Raw genomic sequence first — 9492 nt, forward strand, 5'->3', positions numbered from 1 at the left:
CCTTCCCACACTGACACATGCCTGCCAGGGCCTCACGCAGCACTCACCTCACAGCTGCCAAGAGCAGCCAGGCAACCAGCACTAGTCCAGCACGCACTGCTTCCCAAGTGACCTCACAACCACCACCACCAGCAGCAGCCAACACCCTAGCACTGCCTGCCAAGGCACAGAGGCACAAGTGACCTCACAACGCAGCCTGCAGCTCTGCCCTATCACACCCTGGGCCACAAGGCACCAGCCACAGCACCAATGGCCACACCAAAAGGCACCTCCCAAGGACAAACAGCACCTTCCCACACTGACACATGCCTGCGACAGCCTCACGCAGCACTCACCTCACAGCTGCCAAGAGCAGCCAGGCAACCAGCACTGGCCTAGCACGCACTGCTTCACAAGTGACCTCACAAACACCACCACCAGCAGCAGCCAACACCCTAGCACTGCCTGCCAAGGCACAGAGGCACAAGTGACCTCACAACGCAGCCTGCAGCTCTGCCCTATCACACCCTGGGCCACAAGGCACCAGCCACAGCACCAATGGCCACACCAAAAGGCACCTCCCAAGGACAAACAGCACCTTCCCACACTGACACATGCCTGCGACGGCCTCACGCAGCACTCACCTCACAGCTGCCAAGAGCAGCCAGGCAACCAGCACTGGTCCAGCACGCACTGCTTCCCAAGTGACCTCACAACAACCACCACCAGCAGCAGCCAACACCCTAGCACAGCCTGCCAAGCACAGAGGCACAAGTGACCTCACAATGCTGCCTACAGCTGTACCCTCTCACACCCTGGGCCACAAGGCACCAGCCACAGCACCAATGGCCACACCAAAAGGCACCTCCCAAGGACAAACAGCACCTTCCCACACTGACACATGCCTGCGACGGCCTCACGCAGCACTCACCTCACAGCTGCCAAGAGCAGCCAGGCAGCCAGCACTGGTCCAGCACGCACTGCTTCACAAGTGCCCTCACAACCACCACCACCAGCAGCAGCCAACACCCTAGCACTGCCTGCCAAGGCACAGAGGCACAAGTGACCTCACAACGCAGCCTGCAGCTCTGCCCTATCACACCCTGGGCCACAAGGCACCAGCCACAGCACCAATGGCCACACCAAAAGGCACCTCCCAAGCACAAACAGCACCTTCCCACACTGACACATGCCTGCGACAGCCTCACGCAGCACTCACCTCACAGCTGCCAAGAGCAGCCAGGCAACCAGCACTGGCCTAGCACGCACTGCTTCACAAGTGACCTCACAACCACCACCACCAGCAGCAGCCAACACCCTAGCACTGCCTGCCAAGGCACAGAGGCACAAGTGACCTCACAATGCTGCCTACAGCTGTTCCCTATCACACCCTGGGCCACAAGGCACCAGCCACAGCACCAATGGCCACACCAAAAGGCACCTCCCAAGGACAAACAGCACCTTCCCACACTGACACATGCCTGCGACGGCCTCACGCAGCACTCACCTCACAGCTGCCAAGAGCAGCCAGGCAACCAGCACTTGTCCAGCACGCACTGCTTCACAAGTGACCTCACAACCACCACCACCAGCAGCAGCCAACACCTAGCACTGCCCGCCAAGGCACAGAGGCACAAGTGACCTCACAATGCTGCCTACAGCTGTTCCCTATCACACCCTGGGACACAAGGCACCAGCCACAGCACCAATGGCCACACCAAAAGGCACCTCCCAAGGACAAACAGCACCTTCCCACACTGACACATGCCTGCGACGGCCTCACGCAGCACTCACCTCACAGCTGCCAAGAGCAGCCAGGCAACCAGCACTGGTCCAGCACGCACTGCTTCACAAGTGACCTCACAAACACCACCACCAGCAGCAGCCAACACCCTAGCACTGCCTGCCAAGCACAGAGGCACAAGTGACCTCACAATGCTGCCTACAGCTGTACCCTATCACACCCTGGGACACAAGGCACCAGCCACAGCACCAATGGCCACACCAAAAGGCACCTCCCAAGGACAAACAGCACCTTCCCACACTGACACATGCCTGCGACGGCCTCACGCAGCACTCACCTCACAGCTGCCAAGAGCAGCCAGGCAACCAGCACTGGTCCAGCACGCACTGCTTCACAAGTGACCTCACAAACACCACCACCAGCAGCAGCCAACACCCTAGCACTGCCTGCCAAGGCACAGAGGCACAAGTGACCTCACAATGCTGCCTACAGCTGTACCCTATCACACCCTGGGACACAAGGCACCAGCCACAGCACCAATGGCCACACCAAAAGGCACCTCCCAAGGACAAACAGCACCTTCCCACACTGACACATGCCTGCGACGGCCTCACGCAGCACTCACCTCACAGCTGCCAAGAGCAGCCAGGCAGCCAGCACTGGTCCAGCACGCACTGCTTCACAAGTGCCCTCACAACCACCACCACCAGCAGCAGCCAACACCCTAGCACTGCCCGCCAAGGCACAGAGGCACAAGTGACCTCACAACGCTGCCTCCAGCTCTGGCCTCTCACCCCCTGGGCCACAAGGCACCAGCCACAGCACCAATGGCCACACCAAAAGGCACCTCCCAAGGACAAACAGCACCTTCCCACACTGACACATGCCTGCGACGGCCTCACGCAGCACTCACCTCACAGCTGCCAAGAGCAGCCAGGCAGCCAGAACTGGCCTAGCACGCACTGCTTACCAAATCACCTCACAACCACCACCACCAGCAGCAGCCAACACCCTAGCACTGCCTGCCAAGGCACAGAGGCACAAGTGACCTCACAACGCTGCCTCCAGCTCTGGCCCTATCACACCCTGGGACACAAGGCACCAGCCACAGCACCAATGGCCACACCAAAAGGCACCTCCCAAGGACAAACAGCACCTTCCCACACTGACACATGCCTGCGACGGCCTCATGCAGCACTCACCTCACAGCTGCCAAGAGCAGCCAGGCAACCAGCACTGGCCTAGCACGCACTGCTTCACAAATCACCTCACAACCACCACCACCAGCAGCAGCCAACACCCTAGTACTGCCTGCCAAGGCACAGAGGCACAAGTGACCTCACAACGCTGCCTCCAGCTCTGCCCTATCACACCCTGGGACACAAGGCACCAGCCACAGCACCAATGGCCACACCAAAAGGCACCTCCCAAGGACAAACAGCACCTTCCCACACTGACACATGCCTGCCAGGGCCTCACGCAGCACTCACATCACAGCTGCCAAGAGCAGCCAGGCAACCAGCACTGGTCCTGCATGCACTGCTTCACAAGTGACCTCACAACCACCACCAGCAGCAGCAGCCAACACCCGAGCACTGCCCAAAAAGGCACAGAGGCACAAGTGACCTCACAATGCTGCCTACAGCTGCACTCTATCACACCCTGGGCCACAAGGCAACAGCCACAGCACCAATGGCCACACCAAAAGGCACCTCCCAAGGACAAACAGCACCTTCCCACACTGACACATGCCTGCCAGGGCCTCACGCAGCACTCACCTCACAGCTGCCAAGAGCAGCCAGGCAACCAGCACTGGTCCAGCACGCACTGCTTCACAAGTGACCTCAGAACCACCACCACCAGCAGCAGCCAACACCCTAGCACTGCCCGCCAAGGCACAGAGGCACAAGTGACCTCACAATGCTGCCTGCAGCTGTACCCTCTCACCCCCTGGGCCACAAGGCACCAGCCACAGCACCAATGGCCACACCAAAAGGCACCTCCCAAGCACAAACAGCACCTTCCCACACTGACACATGCCTGCGACGGCCTCACGCAGCACTCACCTCACAGCTGCCAAGAGCAGCCAGGCAGCCAGCACTGGCCTAGCATGCACTGCTTCACAAGTGACCTCAGAACCACCACCACCAGCAGCAGCCAACACCCTAGCACTGCCCGCCAAGGCACAGAGACACAAGTGACCTCACAATGCTGCCTACAGCTGTACCCTATCACCCCCTGGGCCACAAGGCACCAGCCACAGCACCAATGGCCACACCAAAAGGCACCTCCCAAGGACAAACAGCACCTTCCCACACTGACACATGCCTGCGACGGCCTCACGCAGCACTCACCTCACAGCTGCCAAGAGCAGCCAGGCAGCCAGAACTGGCCTAGCATGTACTGCTTCACAAGTGACCTCACAACCACCACCACCAGCAGCAGCCAACACCCTAGCAATGCCCGCCAAGGCACGGAGGCACAAGTGACCTCACAACGCTGCCTCCAGCTCTGGCCTCTCACCCCCTGGGCCACAAGGCACCAGCCACAGCACCAATGGCCACACCAAAAGGCACCTCCCAAGGACAAACAGCACCTTCCCACACTGACACATGCCTGCGACGGCCTCACGCAGCACTCACCTCACAGCTGCCAAGAGCAGCCAGGCAACCAGAACTGGCCTAGCACGCACTGCTTCCCAAGTGACCTCACAACCACCACCACCAGCAGCAGCCAACACCCTAGCACTGCCTGCCAAGGCACAGAGGCACAAGTGACCTCACAACGCTGCCTCCAGCTCTGCCCTATCACACCCTGGGCCACAGGGCACCAGCCACAGCACCAATGGCCACACCAAAAGGCACCTCCCAAGGACAAACAGCACCTTCCCACACTGACACATGCCTGCGACGGCCTCACGCAGCACTCACCTCACAGCTGCCAAGAGCAGCCAGGCAACCAGCACTGGTCCAGCACGCACTGCTTCACAAGTGACCTCACAACCACCACCACCAGCAGCAGCCAACACCCGAGCACTGCCTGCCAAGGCACAGAGGCACAAGTGACCTCACAATGCTGCCTACAGCTGTTCCCTATCACACCCTGGGCCACAAGGCACCAGCCACAGCACCAATGGCCACACCAAAAGGCACCTCCCAAGGACAAACAGCACCTTCCCACACTGACACATGCCTGCCAGGGCCTCACGCAGCACTCACCTCACAGCTGCCAAGAGCAGCCAGGCAGCCAGAACTGGCCTAGCACGCACTGCTTCCCAAGTGACCTCACAACCACCACCACCAGCAGCAGCCAACACCCTAGCACTGCCTGCCAAGGCACAGAGGCACAAGTGACCTCACAACGCTGCCTCCAGCTCTGCCCTCTCACCCCCTGGGCCACAAGGCACCAGCCACAGCACCAATGGCCACACCAAAAGGCACCTCCCAAGGACAAACAGCACCTTCCCACACTGACACATGCCTGCGACGGCCTCACGCAGCACTCACCTCACAGCTGCCAAGAGCAGCCAGGCAACCAGCACTGGCCTAGCACGTACTGCCTCACAAGTGACCTCACAACCACCACCACCAGCAGCAGCCAACACCCTAGCACTGCCTGCCAAGGCACACAGGCACAAGTGACCTCACAATGCTGCCTCCAGCTCTGGCCTCGCACCCCCTGTGCCACAAGGCACCAGCCACAGCACCAATGGCCACACCAAAAGGCACCTCCCAAGGACAAACAGCACCTTCCCACACTGACACATGCCTGCGACGGCCTCACGCAGCACTCACCTCACAGCTGCCAAGAGCAGCCAGGCAACCAGCACTGGCCTAGCACGTACTGCCTCACAAGTGACCTCACAACAACCACCACCAGCAGCAGCCAACACCCTAGCACTGCCGAAAAAGGCACAGAGGCACAAGTGACCTCACAACGCTGCCTCCAGCTCTGCCCTATCACACCCTGGGCCACAAGGCAACAGCCACAGCACCAATGGCCACACCAAAAGGCACCTCCCAAGGACAAACAGCACCTTCCCACACTGACACATGCCTGCCAGGGCCTCACGCAGCACTCACCTCACAGCTGCCAAGAGCAGCCAGGCAACCAGCGCTGGCCTAGCATGCACTGCTTCCCAAGTGACCTCACAACCACCACCACCAGCAGCAGCCAACACCCTAGCACTGCCTGCCAAGGCACAGAGGCACAAGTGACCTCACAACGCTGCCTCCAGCTCTGGCCTCTCACCCCCTGGGCCACAAGGCACCAGCCACAGCACCAGTGGCCACACCAAAAGGCACCTCCCAAGCACAAACAGCACCTTCCCACACTGACACATGCCTGCGACGGCCTCACGCAGCACTCACCTCACAGCTGCCAAGAGCAGCCAGGCAACCAGCACTGGCCTAGCACGCACTGCTTCACAAGTGACCTCACAACCACCACCACCAGCAGCAGCCAACACCCTAGCACTGCCCGCCACGGCACAGAGGCACAAGTGACCTCACAATGCTGCCTCCAGCTCTGCCCTATCACACCCTGGGCCACAAGGCACCAGCCACAGCACCAATGGCCACACCAAAAGGCACCTCCCAAGGACAAACAGCACCTTCCCACACTGACACATGCCTGCGACGGCCTCACGCAGCACTCACCTCACAGCTGCCAAGAGCAGCCAGGCAACCAGCACTGGTCCAGCACGCACTGCTTCACAAGTGACCTCACAACAACCACCACCAGCAGCAGCCAACACCCGAGCACTGCCTGCCAAGGCACAGAGGCACAAGTGACCTCACAATGCTGCCTACAGCTGTTCCCTATCACACCCTGGGCCACAAGGCACCAGCCACAGCACCAATGGCCACACCAAAAGGCACCTCCCAAGGACAAACAGCACCTTCCCACACTGACACATGCCTGCGACGGCCTCACGCAGCACTCACCTCACAGCTGCCAAGAGCAGCCAGGCAGCCAGAACTGGCCTAGCACGCACTGCTTCCCAAGTGACCTCACAACCACCACCACCAGCAGCAGCCAACACCCTAGCACTGCCTGCCAAGGCACAGAGGCAGAAGTGACGTAACAATGCTGCCTACAGCTGTACCCTATCACACCCTGGGCGACAAGGCACCAGCCACAGCACCAATGGCCACACCAAAAGGCACCTCCCAAGGACAAACAGCACCTTCCCACACTGACACATGCCTGCGACAGCCTCACGCAGCACTCACCTCACAGCTGCCAAGAGCAGCCAGGCAACCAGCACTGGTCCAGCACGCACTGCTTCCCAAGTGACCTCACAACCACCACCACCAGCAGCAGCCAACACCCGAGCACTGCCCAAAAAGGCACAGAGGCACAAGTGACCTCACAATGCTGCCTACAGCTGTACCCTATCACACCCTGGGCGACAAGGCACCAGCCACAGCATCAATGGCCACACCAAAAGGCACCTCCCAAGGACAAACAGCACCTTCCCACACTGACACATGCCTGCGATAGCCTCACGCAGCACTCACCTCACAGCTGCCAAGAGCAGCCAGGCAACCAGCACTGGTCCAGCACGCACTGCTTCACAAGTGACCTCACAACCACCACCACCAGCAGCAGCCAACACCCTAGCACTGCCTGCCAAGGCACAGAGGCACAAGTGACCTCACAATGCTGCATAAAGTTGTTCCCTATCACACCCTGGGCCACAAGGCACCAGCCACAGCACCAATGGCCACACCAAAAGGCACCTCCCAAGGACAAACAGCACCTTCCCACACTGACACATGCCTGCGACGGCCTCACGCAGCACTCACCTCACAGCTGCCAAGAGCAGCCAGGCAACCAGCACTTGTCCAGCACGCACTGCTTCACAAGTGACCTCACAACCACCACCACCAGCAGCAGCCAACACCCGAGCACTGCCTGCCAAGGCACAGAGGCACAAGTGACCTCACAATGCTGCCTACAGCTGTTCCCTATCACACCCTGGGCCACAAGGCACCAGCCACAGCACCAATGGCCACACCAAAAGGCACCTCCCAAGGACAAACAGCACCTTCCCACACTGACACATGCCTGCCAGGGCCTCACGCAGCACTCACCTCACAGCTGCCAAGAGCAGCCAGGCAGCCAGAACTGGCCTAGCACGCACTGCTTCCCAAGTGACCTCACAACCACCACCACCAGCAGCAGCCAACACCCTAGCACTGCCTGCCAAGGCACAGAGGCACAAGTGACCTCACAACGCTGCCTCCAGCTCTGCCCTCTCACCCCCTGGGCCACAAGGCACCAGCCACAGCACCAATGGCCACACCAAAAGGCACCTCCCAAGGACAAACAGCACCTTCCCACACTGACACATGCCTGCGACGGCCTCACGCAGCACTCACCTCACAGCTACCAAGAGCAGCCAGGCAACCAGAACTGGCATAGGACGTACTGCTTCACAAGTGACCTCACAACCACCACCACCAGCAGCAGCCAACACCCTAGCACTGCCCGCCAAGGCACAGAGGCACAAGTGACCTCACAACGCTGCCTCCAGCTCTGCCCTATCACACCCTTGGCCACAAGGCAACAGCCACAGCACCAATGGCCACACCAAAAGGCACCTCCCAAGGACAAACAGCACCTTCCCACACTGACACATGCCTGCGACAGCCTCACGCAGCACTCACCTCACAGCTGCCAAGAGCAGCCAGGCAACCAGCACTGGTCCAGCACGCACTGCTTCCCAAGTGACCTCACAACCACCACCACCAGCAGCAGCCAACACCCTAGCACTGCCTGCCAAGGCACAGAGGCACAAGTGACCTCACAATGCTGCCTACAGCTCTGCCCTATCACACCCTGGGCCACAGGACACAAGCCACAGCACCAATGGCCACACCAAAAGGCACCTCCCAAGGACAAACAGCACCTTCCCACACTGACACATGCCTGCGACGGCCTCACGCAGCACTCACCTCACAGCTGCCAAGAGCAGCCAGGCAACCAGCACTGGCCTAGCACGCACTGCTTCACAAGTGACCTCACAACCACCACCACCAGCAGCAGCCAACACCCTAGCACTGCCTGCCAAGGCACAGAGGCACAAGTGACCTCACAATGCTGCCTCCAGCTCTGCCCTATCACACCCTGGGCCACAAGGCACCAGCCACAGCACCAATGGCCACACCAAAAGGCACCTCCCAAGGACAAACAGCACCTTCCCACACTGACACATGCCTGCGACGGCCTCACGCAGCACTCACCTCACAGCTGCCAAGAGCAGCCAGGCAACCAGCACTGGCCTAGCACGTACTGCTTCCCAAGTGACCTCACAACCACCACCACCAGCAGCAGCCAACACCCTAGCACTGCCCGCCAAGGCACAGAGGCACAAGTGACCTCACAACGCTGCCTCCAGCTCTGCCCTCTCACCCCCTGGGCCACAAGGCACCAGCCACAGCACCAATGGCCACACCAAAAGGCACCTCCCAAGGACAAACAGCACCTTCCCACACTGACACATGCCTGCCAGGGCCTCACGCAGCACTCACCTCACAGCTGCCAAGAGCAGCCAGGCAGCCAGCACTGGTCCAGCACGCACTGCTTCCCAAGTGACCTCACAACCACCACCACCAGCAGCAGCCAACACCCGAGCACTGCCTGCCAAGGCACAGAGGCACAAGTGACCTCACAACGCTGCCTCCAGCTCTGCCCTATCACACCCTGGGCGACAAGGCACCAGCCACAGCACCAATGGCCACACCAAAAGGCACCTCCCAAGG

Source organism: Rhea pennata, unplaced genomic scaffold (genome assembly GCF_028389875.1).
Source record: "Rhea pennata isolate bPtePen1 unplaced genomic scaffold, bPtePen1.pri scaffold_26, whole genome shotgun sequence".
In the NCBI taxonomy this organism is placed as follows: Eukaryota; Metazoa; Chordata; class Aves; order Rheiformes; family Rheidae; genus Rhea; species Rhea pennata.